Source organism: Haemorhous mexicanus, unplaced genomic scaffold (genome assembly GCF_027477595.1).
Source record: "Haemorhous mexicanus isolate bHaeMex1 unplaced genomic scaffold, bHaeMex1.pri scaffold_267_ctg1, whole genome shotgun sequence".
Classification (NCBI taxonomy): domain Eukaryota; kingdom Metazoa; phylum Chordata; class Aves; order Passeriformes; family Fringillidae; genus Haemorhous; species Haemorhous mexicanus.
The window spans coordinates 976-21,587 of NW_026776094.1; the positions used below are offsets into that span (position 1 = coordinate 976).

The 20,612-nt window shown below is 48.7% G+C and overlaps 1 long non-coding RNA gene across 1 annotated transcript; it reads right to left on the reverse strand.

Annotated features, from left to right (window-relative positions):
• Positions 1–963: 963 nt before the first annotated feature.
• Positions 964–16,441, reverse strand: LOC132323045 (uncharacterized). Its single transcript, XR_009485220.1, has 3 exons — positions 16,416–16,441; positions 9,255–9,337; positions 964–1,030 (listed from the first exon to the last, which is right to left on the reverse strand). It is a non-coding gene; the product is annotated as an uncharacterized LOC132323045 (long non-coding RNA).
• Between the last annotated feature and the right edge of the window lie 4,171 nt (positions 16,442–20,612).

Sequence of the window (20,612 nt, forward strand, 5' to 3'; positions counted from 1 at the left end):
CCCCAAAAATGTCCCAAATTCTCCAAAACCCCTCAAAATTCTCCTCAAAATCCCCAAATCCCTCAAATATTCCCAAAATCCCCCCAAAATTCCCCCCAAAATTCCCCCAAAACCCACAAAATTCACCCCAAAATCCCCAAATTCCCTCAAAATTCCTCCTAAATCCCCCCAAATTGTCCCGAATTCCCCCAAAATTTCCCCCAAATTCCCAAAATTCCCACAAATCCCCAAAAATCCCCCTCAAATTCCCCCCTAAATTCCCAAAAGCCCCCAAAATTCCCCCAAAATTTCCCCAAATTCCCCAAAAATCCACCTAATTTCTCCCTAAATTTCACAAATTCCCCCAAAATTTCCCCAAAATGTCCCAAATTCTCCAAAAGCCCTCAAAATTCTCCTCAAATTCCCCCCAAAATTCCTCAAATATTCCCAAAATCCCTCCCAAAATTCCTCCAAAACCCACAAAATTCACCCCAAAATCCCCAAATTCCCTCAAAATTCCTCCTAAATCCTCCCAAATTCTCCAAAAATCCACAAAATTCACCCCAAAATCCCCCAAAATTCCCCCAAATTCCCCAAAATTCCCCAAATTCCCCCAAATGGTCCCAAATTCTCCAAAACCCCTCAAAAATTCTCCTCAAAATCCCTCAAATATTCCCAAATCTCCCCCAAAATCCCCCAAAATTTCCCCGAAATTCCCCGAAATTTCCCCAAATTCCCCAAAATTCCCCCAAATTCCCCCAAAAAGTCCCAAATTCTCCAAAACCCCTCAAAAATTCTCCTCAAAATCCCTCAAATATTCCCAAATCTCCCCCAAACTCCCCCAAAATTCCCCCCAAAATCCCCCAAAATTTCCCCAAATTCCCCGAATTTCCCAAAATTCCCCGAATTCCCTCAAAATTCCCCGAATTTCCCCAAAATTCCCCGAATTTTCCCCAAATTCCCCGAATTCCCCCCAATTCTCACTTTTGATCTTCTCCTGTTTGGCCTCCCACTCCTGCCTGAGCTCCTCCCGCAGCCGGTTCTCCTCCTCCTGCGGGGCGCAGCCAAAATCACCCAAAACCGCCCCAAAATCACCCAAAACCGCCCCAAAATCACCCAAAACCGCCCCAAAATCGCCCAAAACCGCCCCAAAATCGCCCAAAACCACCCCAAAATCACCCCAAATATCCCAAAATACCCCCCCAAAACCCCCAAATATCCCAAAATATCCCAAAATCACCCAAAAATATCCCAAAATAGCCCCAAAATATCCCAAAATTACCCCAAAAATAACCCAAAATTACCCAAAATCAGCCTAAAATATCCCAAAAAAACTCTCAAATATCCCAAAATTATCCCAAAATGTCCCAAAATATCCCAAGATTATCCAAAATATCCCAAAAATATCCCAAAATGTCCCAAAATATCCCAAACTCACCCCAAAATATCCCAAAATTATCCCAAAAACCCCAAAATATCCCAAAATATCCCAAAATCACCCCAAAATATCCCAAAATTACCCAAAATCACCCAAAATATCCCAAAAATTATCCCAAATATCCCCAAGATATCCCAAATATCCCAAAATATCCCAAAAATATCCCAAAATATCCCAAAAATTATCCCAAATATCCCAAAATATCCCAAAAATATCCCAAAATATCCCAAAAATTATCCCAAAATAGCCCAAAATATCCCCAAAAAAAACCCCAAATATCCCAAAATAGCCCAAAAATTATCCCAAATATCCCAAAATATCCCAAAATTACCCCAAAAAAAATCCCAAAATAGCCCAAAATCACCCGAAAATATCCCAAAACCCCCCCCAAAATATCCCCAAAAACCCCCAAATATCCCAAAATAGCCCAAAATCACCAAAAATAACCCAAAATAGCCCAAAATCACAAAAATATCCCCAAAATAGTCCAAAATCACCCCAAAATATCCCAAAATTACCCAAAAATAGCCCCAAATTACCCAAAATCACCCAAAATATCCCCAAAAAACCCCCAAATATCCCAAAATATCCCAAACTCACCCCAAAATGTCCCAAAATTATCCAAAAATAACCCAAAATAGCCCAAATATCCCAAAATACCCCCCTAAACCCCCCAAATATCCCAAAATATCCCAAAATCACCCAAAAATATCCCAAAATAGCCCCAAATCACCCCAAAGTATCCCAAAATTACCCCAAAATAACCCAAAATTACCCAAAATCACCCTAAAATATCCCAAAAAAACTCTTAAAATATCCCAAAATTATCCCAAAATGTCCCAAAATATCCCAAGATTATCTAAAATATCCCAAAAATATCCCAAAATATCCCAAAATATCCCAAAATCACCTCAAAATGTCCCAAAATATCCCAAAAATTATCCCAAATATCCCAAAATACCCCAAAATACCCGAAAATGGCCCCAAAATATCCCAAAAATTATCCCAAAAAACCCCCCAAATATCCCAAGATTATCCAAAATATCCCCAAAACTAACCCAAAATAGCCCAAAATATCCCAAAATTACCCAAAATACCCCAAAATGGCCCCAAAATCACCCAAAATATCCCCAAAAAACCCCAAATATCCCAAAATATCCCAAAATTACCCAAAAATAACCCAAAATTACCCAAAAATATCCCAAAATAGCCCGAAATCACCCCAAAATATCCCAAAATAGCCCAAAATTACCCAAAATATCCCAAAATCACCCAAAATATCCCCAAAAAACCCCAAATATCCCAAAATATCCCAAAATATCCCCAAAAATTACCCCAAAATATCCCAAAATATCCCAAAAATTATCCCAAATATCCCAAAATACTCCAAAATTACCCAAAAATATCCAAAATATCCCCAAAAAACCCCAAAATATCCCAAAATATCCCAAAATTACCCCAAAATAACCCAAAAATATCCCAAAATATCCCAAAATATCCCAAAATGTCCCAAAATATCCCAAAACCACCCCAAAATATCCCAAAATATCCCAAAAATTATCCCAAATATCCCAAAATATCCCAAAATCACCCCAAAAAATAACCCAAAATAGCCCAAATACCCCAAAATATCCCAAAAACTCCAAAATATCCCAAAATAGCCCAAAATCACCCAAAATATCCCAAAATATCCCAAGATATCCAAAATATCCCAAAAATATCCCAAAATCACCCCAAAATATCCCAAAATGTCCCAAAATATCCCAAACTCACCCCAATATATCCCAAAATTATCCCAAATATCCCAAAATCACCCAAAATATCCCCAAAAAACCCCAAATACCCCAAAATATCCCAAAATCACCCCAAAATGTCCCAAAATAGCCCAAAATCACCAAAAATAGCCCAAAAAACCCGAAATATCTCAAAATATCCCCAAAAAAACCTCTCAAAATATCCCAAAATTATCCCAAAATGTCCCAAAATATCCCAAGATTCTCTAAAATATCCCAAAAATATCCCAAAAATATCCCAAAATAGCCCAAAATCACCCCAAAATGTCCCAAAATAGCCCAAAAATTATCCCAAATATCTCAAAATATCCCAAAATTACCCCAAAATATCCCAAAATGTCCCAAAATATCCCAAAAATATCTCAAAATATCCCAAAATATCCCCCAAAAAAACCCAAATATCTCAAAATATCCCAAAAATTATCCCAAAAAAAAACCCAAATATCCCAAGATTATCCAAAATATCCCAAAAATATCCCAAAATGGCCCCAAAATATCCCAAAATATCCCCAAAAAAACCCCAAATATCCCAAAATATCCCAAAATTACCCCAAAATAACCCAAAAATATCCCAAAATATCCCAAAAATTATCCCAAAAATCCCCAAATATCCCAAAATAGCCCCAAATCAGCCCAAAAATTATCCCAAATATCCCAAATGTCCCAAAATAGCCCCCAAAAAACCCCAAATATCCCAAAATATCCCAAAATCGCCCAAAAATATCCCAAAATAGCCCCAAATCACCCCAAAATATCCCAAAATATCCCAAAATTACCCAAAAATAACCCAAAATTACCCAAAATCACCCTAAAATATCCCAAAAAAGCTCTCAAAATATCCCAAAATTATCCCAAAATGTCCCAAAATATCCCAAGATTATCCAAAATATCCCAAAATCACCCCAAAATGTCCCAAAATATCCAAAAATTATCCCCAAAAAACCCCCAAATATCCCAAGATTATCCAAAATATCCCAAAAATAACCCAAAATAGCCCAAAATCACCCCAAAATATCCCAAAAAACCTCTCAAAATATCCCAAAAATATCCCAAAATATCCCAAAATTACCCCAAAATATCCCAAAATATCCCAAAATAGCCCAAAATCACCCCAAAATAGTCCCAAATCACCCCAAAATATCCCAAAATTACCCAAAAATAACCCAAAATTACCCAAAATCACCCCAAAATGTCCCAAAAAAACTCTCAAAATATCCCAAAATAGCCCAAAATGTCCCAAAATATCCAAGATTATCCAAAAATATCCCAAAAATATCCCAAAATATCCCAAAATATCCCAAAATCACCCCAAAATGTCCCAAAATATCCCAGAAATTATCCCGAATATCCCAAATACTCCAAAATTACCCAAAAATAACCCAAAAAACCCCAAATATCCCAAAATATCCCAAAATCACCCAAAAATATCCCAAAATAGTCCCAAATCACCCCAAAATATCCCAAAATTACCCAAAAATAACCCAAAATTACCGAAAATCACCCGAAAATATCCCAAAAAAGCTCTCAAAATATCCCAAAATTATCCCAAAATGTCCCAAAATATCCCAAGATTATCCAAAATATCCCAAAAATATCCCAAACTCACCCCAAAATATCCCAAAATTATCCCAAAAACCCCAAAATATCCCAAAATATCCCAAAATCGCCCAAAAATATCCCCAAAATAGCCCCAAATCACCCCAAAATATCCCAAAATTACCCAAAAATAACCCAAAATTACCGAAAATCACCCGAAAATATCCCAAAAAAGCTCTCAAAATATCCCAAAATTATCCCAAAATGTCCCAAAATATCCCAAGATTATCCAAAATATCCCAAAACTAACCCAAAATAGCCCAAAATATCCCAAAATATCCCAAAAATTATCCCAAATATCCCAAAATGGCCCCAAAATATCCCAAATATTATCCCAAAAAAACCCTCAAATATCCCAAGATTATCCAAAATATCCCAAAAATACCCCAAAATAACCCAAAATATCCCAAAATGTCCCAAAATATCCCAAACAATATCCCAAATATCCCAAATATCCCAAAATTACCCAAAAATAACCCAAAATAACCCAAAATCACCCCAAAATATCCCCAAAAAACCTCCCAAAATATCCCAAAATATCCCAAAATCGCCCCAAATATCCCAAAATATCCCAAGATTATCCAAAATATCCCAAAAATATCCCAAAATATCCCAAAAATTACCCAAAAATAACCCAAAATAGCCCAAAATCCCCCCAAAATATCCCAAAAAACTCCCAAAATATCCCAAAATATCCCAAAATCACCCCAAATATCCCAAAATATCCCAAGATTATCCAAAATATCCCAAAATCACCCCCAAATATCCCAAAATATCCCAAAATTATCCCAAATATCCCAAAAATATCCCAAAATATCCCAAAATATCCCAAAATCACCCCAAAATGTCCCAAATTTACCCCAAAATATCCCAAAATACTCCAAAATTACCCAAAAATATCCCAAAATAGCCCAAATATCCCAAAATATCCCCAAAAAACCCCAAAATATCCCAAAATATCCCAAAATCACCCAAAAATATCCCAAAATAGTCCCAAAACACCCCAAAATATCCCAAAATTACCCCAAAATAACCCCAAATTACCCAAAATCACCCTAAAATATCCCAAAAAAACTCTCAAAATATCCCAAAATTATCCCAAAATGTCCCAAAATATCCCAAGATTATCCAAAATATCCCAAAAATATCCCAAAAATATCCCAAAATAGCCCAAAATCACCCCCAAATGTCCCCAAGATATCCCAAATATCCCAAAATATCCCAAAATAGCCCCAAATCACCCCAAAATATCTCAAAATATCCCAAGATTATCCAAAATATCCCAAAAATATCCCAAAATATCCCAAAATGGCCCCAAAACCCCCAAATATCCCAAAATATCCCAAAATCACCCCAAAATGTCCCAAAATAACCCAAAAATTATCCCGAATATCCCAAAATATCCCAAAATTACCCAAAAATAACCCAAAATCACCCCAAATATCCCAAAATATCCCAAAAAAACTCCCAAAATATCCCAAAATATCCCAAAATCACCAAAAATATCTCAAAATAGCCCCAAACGCCCCCAAAATATTCCCCCAAAAAACCCAAAATAACCCCAAAGTACCCAAAATATCCCAAAAATATCCCAGAATTACCCAAAATATCCCAAAATTACCCCAAAATAACCCAAAATATCCCCAAAAATATCCCAAAATTACCCCAAAATAACCCAAAATATCCCCAAAAATATCCCAAAAAAACCCAAAATATCCCAAAATATCCCAAAATTACCCCAAAATGTCCCAAAATATCCCCAAATCACCCCAAAATATCCCAAAATATCCCAAAAATTATCCCAAATAACCCAAAATAGCCCAAAATCACCCCAAAATATCCCAAAAAAACTCCCAAAATATCCCAAAATAGCCCAAAATCACCCCAAATATCCCAAAATATCCCAAGATTATCCAAAATATCCCAAAAATATCCCAAAATATCCCAAAATCACCCAAAATATCCCCAAAAAACCCCAAATATCCCAAAATTATCCCAAAATATCCCAAAAATTACCCCAAAATATCCCAAAATTATCCCAAAATTATCCCAAAATATCCCAAAATATCCCAAAATCCCCCCAAAATGTCCCAAAATATCCCCAAATTACCCCAAAATATCCCAAAATAGCCCCAAAAATATCCCACAAAACCCCCAAAATATCCCAAAATCCCCCCAGATCTCCCCAAATCCCCCTGAAATTTCCCCCAAATTTCCCCCAAAATCCCCCAAAATCCACTCAGGACCCCCCAGGACCCCCCAAAATCCACTCAGGACCCCCCAAAATCCCCCAAAACCCCCCCAGGACCCCCCAGATCCCCCCAAATATCCCCAACCCCCCCCCAGATTCCCCCCAAATCCCCCCAAAATCCACTCGGGACCCCCCAGGACCCCCCAGGACCCCCCAAATCCCCTGAAATTTCCCCCAAATCCCCCCAAAATCCCATCTGGGACCCCCCAAAATCCACTCAGGACCCCCCCCCAAAATCTCCCCCCCCAAATCCTCCCCCAAATTTCCCCTAAATTGCCCCAAATTTTTCCAATTTTTCACAAATCCACTCGGGACCCCCCCAGATTTGTCCAAATCCCCCCAAATCCCCCCCAAAATCTCCCCAGGACCCCCCAAAACACCCCCAGAATCCACTCAAGACCCCCCAAAATCCACTCAGGACCCCCCCCAGATTTTTCCAGATCGCCCCAAAATCCCATCTGGGACCCCCAGGACCCCCCAAAATCCCCCCAGGACCCCCCAAAATCCCCCCGGGACCCCCCAAAATCCCCCCAAACCCTCCCAGGACCCCCAAATCCCCCTCAAGCCCCCCCAAAATCCCCCCAAATCCTCCTAAATCACCCCAAAATCCACTCAGGACCCCCCAAAATGCCCCCAAATCCCCCCAAAATCCCCCCGGGACCCCCCAGATCCCCCCAAATCCCCCAAACCCCCCCCAGATTCCCCCTAAATCCCCCCAAAATCCACTCGGGACCCCCCAGGACCCCCCAAATCCACCCAAATCCTCTGAAATTTCCCCCAAATCCCCCCAAAATCCCCCAGGACCCCCCAAAATCCACTCAGGACCCCCCCCCAAAATCCCCCCCCCCAAATCCTCCCCCAAATTTCCCCTAAATTGCCCCAAATTTTTCCAATTTTTCACAAATCCACTCGGGACCCCCCCAGATTTTTCCAAATCCCCCAAAATCTCCCCCAAAATCTCCCCAGGACCCCCCAAAACTCCCCCAGAATCCACTCAAGACCCCCCAAAATCCACTCAGGACCCCCCCAGATTTTTCCAGATCGCCCCAAAATCCCATCTGGGACCCCCAGGACCCCCCAAAATCCCCCCAGGACCCCCCAAAATCCCCCCAGATCTCCCCAAAAATCCCCCTAAATCCCCCTGGGACCCCCCCTAAATCCCCCCAAACCCCCCCAGGACCCCCCAAATCCCCCTCAAGCCCCCCCAAAATCCCCCCAAATTCTCCCCAAATCCCCCTAAATCACCCCAAAATCCACTCGGGACCCCCCCAAAATCCACTCGGGACCCCCCAAAATCCCCCCAAATCTCCCCAAAACCCCCCAAACCCCCCAAAATCCACTCGGGACCCCCCAAAATCCCCCCGGGACCCCCCAAAATCCCTCCGGGACCCCCCAAAATCCACTCGAGACCCCCCAAAATCCACTCAGGACCCCCACAGATTTTTCCAGATCCCCCCAAAATCCCATCTGGGACCCCCAGGACCCCCCAAAATCCCCCCAAATTCTCCCCAAATCCCCCTAAATCCCCCCAAAATCCACTCCGGACCCCCCAAAATCCCCCCAGGACCCCCCAAAATCCACTCGGGACCCCCCCAAAATCCCCCCGGGACCCCCCAAAATCCACTCGGGACCCCCCAAATCCCCCCGGGACCCCCAAAATCCCCCCGGGACCCCCCAAAATCCCCCCGGGACCCCCCAAAATCCCCCCGGGACTCCCCAAAACCCACTCGGGACCCCCCCAAAATCCACTCGGGACCCCCCAATTCCCCCCGGGACCCCCCCAAATCCACTCAGGACCCCCCAAATCCACTCGGGACCCCCCCAAAATCCACTCGGGACCCCCCAATTCCCCCCGGGACCCCCCCAAATCCACTCAGGACCCCCCAAATCCACTCGGGACCCCCCAAATCCCCCCGGGACCCCCCCAAATCCACTCGGGACCCCCCAAATGCCCCCAGATCCCCCAAGGACCCCCCCAAAAATCCCCCTAAATTACCCCAAAATCCCCCTGGGACCCCCCAAAATCCCCCCGGGACCCCCCAAAATCCACTCAGGACCCCCCAAAATCCACTCGGGACCCCCCAAAATACCCCCCGGGACCCCCCAAAATCCCCCCGGGACTCCCCAAAACCCACTCGGGACCCCCCAAAATCCCCCCGGGACCCCCCCAGACCCCCCAGGACGCCCCCAGCCCCACCTCTCTCTCGCGGTCGGGCAGGAAGCTCGTGTCCACGTCGGGGTTTTTGCCCAATTTTCGCTTTTTTGGGGCTTCCTCGGGGGCTGGGGGGGGACAGAGGGGGGGGGAGGGGTCAAAAAAATGGGGGGACCCCCCCAGGGAACCCCAAAAACACCGAATCCCCCCCAGGGAACCCCAAAATCCCCCCCAGGACCCCCCAAAAACCTCCTCAGGACCTCCAAATTCCCCCTGGGACCCCAAAATTCACCCTGGGAACCCCCAAATTCCCCCAGGACCCCCAAAGTCCAACCTGGGACCCCCAAATTCCACCCCAAGGACCCCAAAATTGTCCCCAGGACCCCCAAAATCTGATCTGGGACCCCCAAATTTCATCCTGGGACCCCAAATTTCACCCTGGGACCCCCAAATCCCATCTGGGACCCCGCAAAACCCCCAAAATTCCCCTCAAAAACCCCAAATTCCATCCAGGGACCCCCAAAACCCCCCAGGGAACCCCAAATCTCATCTGGGACCCCCAAATTCCACCCCAGGACCCCCAAAATCCCCCCTGGGACCCCCAAATTCCAACCCGGGACCCCCAAATTTCACCCAGGAACCCCAAAATTCCCCCAGGACCCCCAAAATCTGATCCGGGACCCCCAAATTCCACCCCAGGGACCCCAAATTTCACCCTGGGACCCCCAAATCCCATCTAGGACCCCCCAAAAAACCCCAAAATTCCCCTCGAAAACCCCAAATTCCATCCAGGGACCCCCAAAAACCCCCCAGGGAACCCCAAATTTCATCCTGGGACCCCCAAATCCCATCTGGGACCCCCCAAATCCCCCCCAAATTTCACCCAGGGACCCCAAAATTCCCCCAGGACCCCCTAAATCCCCCCTGGGACCCCCCAAAAACCTCCTCAGGACCCACAAATTTTATCTTGGGACCCCAAAATTCACCCTGGGAACCCCAAAATCGCCCCCAGGACCCCCAAGGACCCCCAAGTTCCACCCCAGGGACCCCAAAATTGTCCCCAGGACCCCCAAATCCCAGCTGGGACCCCCCAAATCCTCCCCAAATTATACCCTGGGACCCGAAAATCGCCCCCAGGACCCCCAAAAACCTCCCCAGGAACCCCAAAATTCCCCCAGGACCCCCAAAATCTGATCTGAGACCCCCAAATTCCACCCCAGGGACCCCAAAATTGTCCCCAGGACCCCCAAAATCCCCCTGGGACCCCCAAATTCCACCCCAGGGACCCCAAAATTGTCCCCAGGACCCCCAAATCCCAGCTGGGACCCCCAAATCCCCCCCAAATTATACCCTGGGACCCCAAAATTCCCCCAGGACCCCCAAAATCCCATCTGGGACCCCCAAATTCCAACCCGGGGACCCCAAAATTGTCCCCAGGACCCCCAAAATCCCCCCTGGGACCCCCAAATTCCAACCCGGGACCCCCAGATTTCACCCAGGAACCCCAAAATCGCCCCCAGGACCCCCAAAATCTGATCTGGGACCCCCAAAATCCCCCAGGGACCCCAAATTTCACCCTGGGACCCCCAAATCCCATCTAGGACCCCCCAAAAAAAACCCCAAAATTCCCCTCAAAAACCCCAAATTCCATCCAGGGTCCCCCAAAACCCCCCAGGGAACCCCAAATTTCATCCTGGGACCCCAAAATTCCCCCTATGACCCCCCCAAATCCCCCCCAGATTTCACCCAGGGACCCCAAAATTGTCCCCAGGACCCCCAAAATCCCCCCTGGGACCCCCCAAAAACCTCACCAGGAACCCCAAATTTCATCCTGGGACCCCAAAATTCACCCAGGAACCCCAAAATTCCCCCAGGACCCCCAAAATCCGATCTGGGACCCCAAAATTCCACCCCCAAGGACCCCGAAATTGTCCCCAGGACCCCCAAAGTCCAACCCAGGACCCCCAAATTTCACCCAGGAACCCCAAATCCCATCTAGGACCCCCCAAAACCCCCAAAATTCCCCTCAAAAACCCCAAATTCCCCCAGGACCCCCAAAATCCCCCCTGGGACCCCCAAATTCCAACCCGGGACCCCCAAATTCCACCCCAGGGACCCCAAATTTCACCCTGGGACCCCCAAATCCCATCTAGGACCCCCCAAAAACCCCAAAATTCCCCTCAAAAACCCCAAATTCCATCCAGGGACCCCCAAAAACCCCCCAGGGAACCCCAATTTTCATCCTGGGACCCCAAAATTCCCCCTGGGAACCCCAAAATTCCCCCAGGATCCCCAAAGTCCAACCCAGGACCCCCAAATTTCACCCCAGGGACCCCAAAATTGTCCCCAGGACCCCCAAATCCCAGCTGGGACCCCCCAAATCCTCCCCAAATTATACCCTGGGACCCCAAAATCCCCCCCAGGACCCCCAAAATCCAACCCAGGACCCCCAAATTCCACCCCAGAGACCCCAAAATCGTCCCCAGGACCCCCAAAATCCCAGCTGGGACCCCCAAATTCCACCCCAGGGACCCCAAATTTCACCCTGGGACCCCCAAATCCCATCTGGGACCCCCCAAAAACCCCAAAATTCCCCTCAAAAACCCCAAATTCCATCCAGGGACCCCCAAAAACCCCCAGGGAACCCCAAATTTCATCCTGGGACCCCAAATCCCATCTGGGACCCCCCAAATCCCCCCCAAATTTCACCCAGGGACCCAAAATTGTCCCCAGGACCCCCTAAATCCTCCCTAGGACCCCCCAAAAACCTCCTCAGGAACCCCAAATTTCATCCTGGGACCCCAAAATTCACCCTGGTAACCCCAAATTTCCCCCAGGACCCCCAAAATCCCCCCTGGGACCCCCAAATTCCACCCCAGGGACCCCAAAATTGTCCCCAGGACCCCCAAAGTCCAACCCAGGACCCCCAAATTTCACCCCAGGGACCCCAAAATTGTCCCCAGGACCCCCAAATCCCAGCTGGGACCCCCCAAATCCTCCCCAAATTATATCCTGGGACCCGAAAATCGCCCCCAGGACCCCCAAAATCCCCCCTGGGACCCCCAAATTCCAGCCCGGGACCCCCAAAATTCACCCCGGGAACCCCAAAATTCCCCCAGGACCCCCAAAATCTGATCTGGGACCCTCAAATTCCACCCCAGGGACCCCCAGATTTCACCCAGGAACCCCAAAATTCCATCCAGGACCCCCAAAATCTGATCTGGGACCCTCAAATTCCACCCCAGGGACCCCAAATTTCACCCTGGGACCCCCAAATCCCATATGGGACCCCCCAAAAAACCCCAAAATACCCCTCAAAAACCCCAAATTCCATCAAGGAACCCCCAAAATCCCCCAGGGACCCCCAAATTTCATCCTGGGACCCCAAAATCCCATCTGGGACCCCGCAAAACCCCCAAAATTCCCCTCAAAAACCCCAAATTCCATCCAGGGTCCCCCAAAACCCCCCAGGGAACCCCAAATCTCATCTGGGACCCCCAAATTCCACCCCAGGACCCCCAAAATCCCCCCTGGGACCCCCAAATTCCAACCCGGGACCCCCAAATTTCACCCAGGAACCCCAAAATTCCCCCAGGACCCCCAAAATCTGATCTGGGACCCCCAAATTCCACCCCAGGGACCCAAAATTTCACCCTGGGACCCCCAAAGTCCAACCCAGGACCCCCAAATTTCACCCCTGGGACCCCAAAATCGCCCCCAGGACCCCCAAAATCCCCCGGGGGACCCCCAAATTCCAGCCCGGGACCCCCAGATTTCACCCAGGAACCCCAAAATTCCCCCAGGACCCCCAAAATCTGATCCGGGACCCCCAAATTCCACCCCAGGGACCCCAAATTTCACCCTGGGACCCCTAAAATCCCATCTGGGACCCCCCAAAAAATCCCAAAATTCCCCTCAAAAACCCCAAATTCCATCCAGGGACCCCCAAAACCCCCAGGGAACCCCAAATTTCATCCTGGGGTCCCAAATCCCATCTGGGACCCCCCAGATTTCACCCCAGGGACCCCAAAATTGTCCCCAGGACCCCCAAATCCCAGCTGGGACCCCCCAAATCCTCCCCAAATTATACCCTGGGACCCCAAAATCGCCCCCAGGACCCCCTAAATCCGATCTGGGACCCCCAAATTCCAGCCAGGGACCCCCAAATTTCACCCAGGAACCCCAAAATTCCCCCAGGACCCCCCAAAATCTGATCCGGGACCCCCAAATTCCACCCCAGGGACCCAAAATTTCACCCTGGGACCCCCAAATCCCATCTAGGACCCCCCAAAAAACCCCAAAATTCCCCTCAAAAACCCCAAATTCCATCCAGGGACCCCCAAAACCCCCCAGGGAACCCCAAATTTCATCCTGGGAACCCCAAATCCCATCTGGGACCCCCGCAAATCCCCCCCAGATTTCACCCAGGGACCCCAAAATTGTCCCCAGGACCCCCAAAAACCTCCTCAGGACCCACAAATTTTATCTTGGGACCCCAAAATTCATCCTGGGAACCCCAAAATTCCCCCAGGACCCCCAAAATCCCCCCTGGGACCCCCAAATTCCACCCCAAGGACCCCAAAATTGTCCCCAGGACCCCCAAAGTCCAACCCAGGACCCCCAAATTTCACCCCAGGGACCCCAAAATTGTCCCCAGGACCCCCAAATCCCAGCTGGGACCCCCCAAATCCTCCCCAAATTATACCCTGGGATCCAAAAATCGCCCCCAGGAGCCCCAAAATCCCCCCGGGAACCCCAAATCCCATCTGGGACCCCCAAATTTTATCCTGGGACCCCAAAATCGCCCCCAGGACCCCCAAAATCCCCCCTGGGACCCCCAAATTCCAGCCCGGGACCCCCAAATTTCACCCAGGAACCCCAAAATTCCCCCAGGACCCTCACAATCTGATCCGGGACCCCCAAATTCCACCCCAGGGACCCCAAATTTCACCCTGGGACCCCCAAATCCCATCTGGGACCCCCCAAAAAACCCCAAAATTCCCCTCAAAAACCCCAAATTCCATCCAGGGACCCCCAAAACCCCCAGGGACCCCCAAATTTCATCCTGGGACCCCAAATCCCATCTGGGACCCCCCAAATCCCCCCCAGATTTCACCCAGGGACCCCAAAATTGTCCCCAGGACCCCCTAAATCCCCCCTGGGACCCCCCAAAAACCTCCTCAGGACCCCCAAATTTCATCTTGGGACCCCAAAATTCACCCTGGGAACCCCCAAATTCACCCAGGACCCCCCAAATCCGATCTGGGACCCCCAAATTCCACCCCAAGGACCCCGAAATTGTCCCCAGGACCCCCAAAATCTGATCCGGGACCCCCAAATTTCATCCTGGGACCCCAAATTTCACCCTGGGACCCCCAAATCCCATCTAGGACCCCCCAAAAAAACCCCAAAATTCCCCTCAAAAACCCCAAATTCCATCCAGGGACCCCCAAAAACCCCCAGGGAACCCCAAATTCCATCCTGGGACCCCCAAATCCCATCTGGGACCCCCCAAATCCCCCCCAGATTTCACCCAGGGACCCCAAAATTGTCCCCAGGACCCCCTAAATCCCCCCTGGGACCCCCCAAAAACCTCCCCAGGAACCCCAAATTTCATCCTGGGACCCCAAAATTCACCCTGGGAACCCCAAAATTCCCCCAGGACCCCCAAAATCCGATCTGGGACCCCCAAATTCCACCCCAAGGACCCCAAAATTGTCCCCAGGACCCCCAAATTTCACCCCAGGGACCCCAAAATTGTCCCCAGGACCCCCAAATCCCAGCTGGGACCCCCAAATCCCCCCCAAATTCCACTCTGGGACCCCCAAATCGCCCCCAGGACCCCCAAAAACCGCCCCAGGAACCCCAAAATTCCCCCAGGACCCCCAAAATCTGACCTGAGACCCCCAAATTCCACCCAGGGACCCCAAAATTGTCCCCAGGACCCCCAAAATCCCCCCGGGACCCCCAAATTCCAACCCGGGACCCCCAAATTTCACCCTGGGACCCCCAAATCCCATCTGGGACTCCCCAAAAACCCCAAAATTCCCCTCAAAAACCCCAAATTCCATCCAGGGACCCCCAAAATCCCCCAGGGAACCCCAAATTCCATCCAGGACCCCCAAAATCTGATCTGGGACCCCCAAATTCCACCCCAGGGACCCCAAAATTGTCCCCAGGACCCCCAAATCCCAGCTGGGACCCCCCAAATCCTCCCCAAATTATACCCTGGGACCCGAAAATCGCCCCCAGAACCCCCAAAATCCCCCCGGGACCCCCAAATTCCAACCCGGGACCCCCAAATTTCACCCAGGAACCCCAAAATTCCCCCAGGACCCCCAAAATCTGATCTGGGACCCCCCAAATTCCACCCCAAGGACCCCAAATTTCACCCTGGGACCCCCAAATCCCATCTAAGACCCCCCAAAAAAACCCCAAAATTCCCCTCAAAAACCCCAAATTCCATCCAGGGACCCCCAAAAACCCCCCAGGGAACCCCAAATTTCATCCAGGGAACCCCAAAATCTTCCCAGGGAGCCCAAAATCCCCCCAGGATCCCCAAAATCCGATCAGGGACCCCAAATTTCACCCTGGGACCCCCCAAAATTCCCCTCAAAAACCCCAAATCCCACCCAGGAACCCCCCAAAAACCCCCCAGGGAACCCCAAATTTCATCCTGGGACCCCAAAAACCTCCCAGGACCCCCCAAAACCTCCTCAAATTCCATCCTGGGACCCCCAAAATCTCCCCCAGGACCCACAAATTTCATCCTGGGACCCCAAAATTCACCCCAGGAACCCCAAAGTCTGATCTAGGACCCCCAAATTCCACCCCAGGGACCCCAAAATTGTCCCTAGGACCCCCAAAATCCGATCTGGGACCCCCCAAAATCCCCCCTGGGACCCCCCAGGACCCCCAAATTTCACCCTGGGACCCCCAAATTCCTCCCTGGGAGCCCCCAAATTTCATCCTGGGAACCCCAAAATCTCCCCAGAGAGCCCAAATCCCATCTGGGACCCCCAAAATCCCCTCTGGGACCCCCCAAAATCCCCCCCAGGACCCCCCAAATCCCACCCTGGGACCCCCCAAATCCCACCCTGGGACCCCCCACAACCACCCCCAAAAAACCCCCCAAAAAATCCCCCCAAAAAATCCCCAAAACTCCCCCAAAATTTTGATGGGGGACCCCCCTCCCCAAATCCCGACCTTCCTCCCCCTCCTCCTCCTCCTCACCCCCCCCCCCAAAAACCCCAAAAAAATCCCAAAAAATTCCAAAAAAACCCCAAAAAATAAAAAAAAATAAAAAAAAAACCCCAAAATTCTCCCAAAATTTTGATCAGGGACCCCTCCCCAAATCCCGACCTTCCTCCTCCTCCTCTTCCTCACTGAGGCCGATCTTCCTCCTCCTCCCCCCACCAAAAACCCCCAAAATTTCCCCCAAAAAATCCCCAAAAAATCCCCAAAAAATCCCAAAAAATCCCAAAATTCCCCCAAAATTTTGATGGGGGACCCCCCTCCCCAAATCCCGACCTTCCTCCCCCTCCTCCTCCTCCTCCTCCTCACCTCCCCCCAAAAACCCCAAAAAAATCCCAAAAAATTCAAAAAAGCCCCAAAAAATCAAAAAAATCCCCCAAAATTCTCCCAAAATTTTGATCAGGGACCCCTCCCCAAAATCTCGACCTTCCTCCCCCTCCTCCTCTTCCTCACTGAGGCCGATCTTCCTCTTCCTCCCCCCACCAAAAACCCCAAAATTTCCCCAAAAAATCCCCCCAAAAAATCCCAAAAAATCCCAAAATTCCCCCAAAGTTTGATCAGGGACCCCTCCCCAAATCCCGACCTTCCTCCCCCTCCTCCTCCTCCTCCTCACCCCCCCCCAAAAACCCCCCCAAAATCCCAAAAAATTCCAAAAAAACCCCAAAAAATCCCAAAAAATCAAAAAAAAAAACCCCAAATTTCTCCCAAAATTTTGATCAGGGACCCCTCCCCAAAATCTCGACCTTCCTCCCCCTCCTCCTCTTCCTCACTGAGGCCGATCTTCCTCTCTCCACCAAAAACCCCAAAATTTCCCCCAAAAAATCGCAAAAATTCCAAAAAAACCCAAAATTCCCCAAAAATTTTGATGGGGGACCCCCCCTCCCCAAATCCTGACCCTTCCTCCCCCTCCTCCTCCTCCTCCTCTTCCTCACTGAGGCCGATCTTCCTCTTCCTCTCCCACCAAAAACCCCAAAATTTCCCCAAAAAACCCCAAAAATCCCCCAAAAACTCCCAAAAATTCCAAAGAATCCCAAAAAAATCCCAAAATTCTCCCAAAATTTTGATCAGGGACCCCCCCAAAATCCCGACCTTCCTCCCCCTCCTCCTCCTCCTCCTCTTCCTCACTGAGGCCGATCTTCCTCTTCCTCTCTCCACCAAAAACCCCAAAATTTCCCCAAAAAACCCCAAAAAAATTCCCAAAAAATCCCAAAATTCCCCCAAAGTTTGATCAGGGACTCCCCCAAATCCCGACCTTCCTCTCCCTCCTCCTCCTCCTCTTCCTCCTCCTCCTCTTCCTCTTCCTCTCCCACTCAAAAAACCCCAAAAATGCCCTCAAAAAGCCCCAAAAAAATTCCAAAAAAATTCAAAAAAAATCCCAAAAAATCCCAAAATTCCCCAAAATTTTGATCAGGACCCTCCCCCCAGTCCCGACCTTCCTCCCTCTCCTCCTCCTCCTCCTCCTCTTCCTCACTGAGGCCGATCTTCCTCTTCCTCTCTCCACCCAACCAAAAACCCCAAAATTTCCCCCAAAAAATCCCAAAAAAATCCCAAAAAAATCCCAAAAAAATCCAAAATTCCCCAAAATTTTGATCAGGGAGCCCCTCCCCAAATCCCGACCTTCCTCCCCCTCCTCCTCTTCCTCTCTCCACCGAAAAACCCCAAAATTTCCCCAAAAAATCCCCAAAAAAATCCCAAAAAATCCCAAAATTCCCCCAAATTTTGATCAGGACCCTCCCCCCAGTCCCGACCTTCCTCTCCCTCCTCCTCCTCCTCTTCCTCCTCCTCCTCTTCCTCTTCCTCTCCCACTCAAAAAACCCCAAAAAAACCCCAAAAATGCCCCCAAAAAAATTCCAAGAAAATTAAAAAAAAAATCCCAAAAAATCCCAAAATTCCCCAAAATTTTGATCAGGACCCCTCCCCAAATCCCGACCTTCCTCCCCCTCCTCCTCTTCCTCACTGAGGCCGATCTTCCTCTTCCTCTCTCCACCAAAAACCCAAAAAAAATCCCAAAAATTCCCAAAAAATCCAAAAATTCTCCCAAAATTTTGATCAGGGACTCCCCCAAATCCCGACCTTCCTCTCCCTCCTCCTCCTCCTCTTCCTCCTCCTCCTCTTCCTCTTCCTCTCCCACTCAAAAAACCCCAAAAATGCCCTCAAAAAGCCCCAAAAAAATTCAAAAAAATTTAAAAAAAATCCCAAAATTCCCCCAAAGTTTGATCGGGACCCTCCCCCCAGTCCCAACCTTCCTCCCCCTCCTCCTCCTCCTCCTCCTCTTCCTCACTGAGGCCGATCTTCCTCTTCCTCTCTCCACCGAAAAACCCCAAAATTTCTCCAAAAAACCCCAAAAATGCCCCAAAAAAGCCCCAAAAAAATCCCCCAAAAACTCCCAAAAATTCCAAAGAATCCCAAAAAAATCCCAAAATTCTCCCAAAATTTTGATCAGGGACCCCCCCCAAAATCCCGACCTTCCTCCTCCTCCTCCTCTTCCTCTCTCCACCGAAAAACCCCAAAATTTCCCCAAAAAATCCCCAAAAAAAATCCCCAAAAATCCCAAAATTCCCCCAAAGTTTGATCAGGGACTCCCCCAAATCCCGACCTTCCTCCCCCTCCTCCTCCTCTTCCTCCTCCTCCTCTTCCTCTCCCACTCAAAAAACCCCCAAAAAAACCCCAAAAAGCCCCAAAAAATTCCAAAAAAATTAAAAAAAAAATCCCCAAAAATCCCAAAATTCCCCAAAATTTTGATCAGGACCCTCCCCCAGTCCCGACCTTCCTCCTCCTCCTCCTCTTCCTCCTCTTCCTCTCCCACCGAAAAACCCCAACATTTCCCCAAAAAATCCCCAAAAAATTCCCAAAAAATCCCAAAATTCCCCCAAAGTTTGATCAGGGACTCCCCCAAATCCCGACCTTCCTCTCCCTCCTCCTCCTCTTCCTCCTCCTCCTCTTCCTCTTCCTCTCCCACTCAAAAAACCCCAAAAAAACCCCACAAATGCCCCCAAAAAGCCCCAAAAAAATTCCAAAAAAATTTTAAAAAAACCCAAAAAAATCCCAAAATTCCCCCAAAGTTTGATCAGGACCCCCCCCCAAATCCCGACCTTCCTCTCCCTCCTCCTCCTCTTCTTCCTCCTTCTCCTCCTCTTCCTCTCCCACCCAAAAAACCCCAAAAAAACCCCAAAAATGCCCCCAAAAAGCCCCAAAAATCCCCCAAAAATTCCAAAAAATCCCAAATTCCCCAAAGTTTGATCGGGACCCTCCCCCCAGTCCCGACCTTCCTCCCCCTTCTCCTCCTCCTCCTCTTCCTCACTGAGGCCGATCTTCCTCTTCCTCTCTCCACCGAAAACCCCAAAATTTCCCCCAAAAAATCCCCAAAAAAACCCCAAAAACTCCCAAAAATTCCAAAGAATCCCAAAAAAATCCCAAAATTCTCCCAAAATTTTGATCAGGGACCCCCCCCAAAATCCCGACCTTCCTCCCCCTCCTCCTCTTCCTCCTCTTCCTCTCTCCACCAAAAACCCCAAAATTTCCCCAAAAAATCCCCAAAAAAATCCCCAAAAATCCCAAAATTCCCCCAAAGTTTGCTCAGGGACTCCCCCAAATCCCGACCTTCCTCCCCCTCCTCCTCCTCTTCCTCCTCCTCCTCTTCCTCTTCCTCTCCCACTCAAAAAACCCCAAAAAAACCCCCAAAAATGCCCCAAAAAGCCCCAAAAATCCCAAAAAAATTCCAAAAAATCCCAAAATTCTCCCAAAGTTTGATCAGGACCCTCCCCCCAGTCCCGACCTTCCTCCCCCTCGTCCTCCTCCTCTTCCTCTTCCTCACTGAGGCCGATCTTCCTCTTCCTCTCTCCACCGAAAACCCCAAAATTTCCCCAAAAAGCCCCAAAAAAACCCCCAAAAAGACCCAAAAACTCCCAAAAAATTCCAAAGAATCCCAAAAAAATCCCAAAATTCTCCCAAAATTTTGATCAGGGACCCCCCCCAAAATCCCGACCTTCCTCCCCCTCCTCCTCTTCCTCCTCTTCCTCTCTCCACCAAAAACCCCAAAATTTCCCCAAAAAATCCCCAAAAATTCCCCAAAAATCCCAAAATTCCCCCAAAGTTTGATCAGGGACTCCCCCAAATCCCGACCTTCCTCCCCAACCTCCTCCTCCTCCT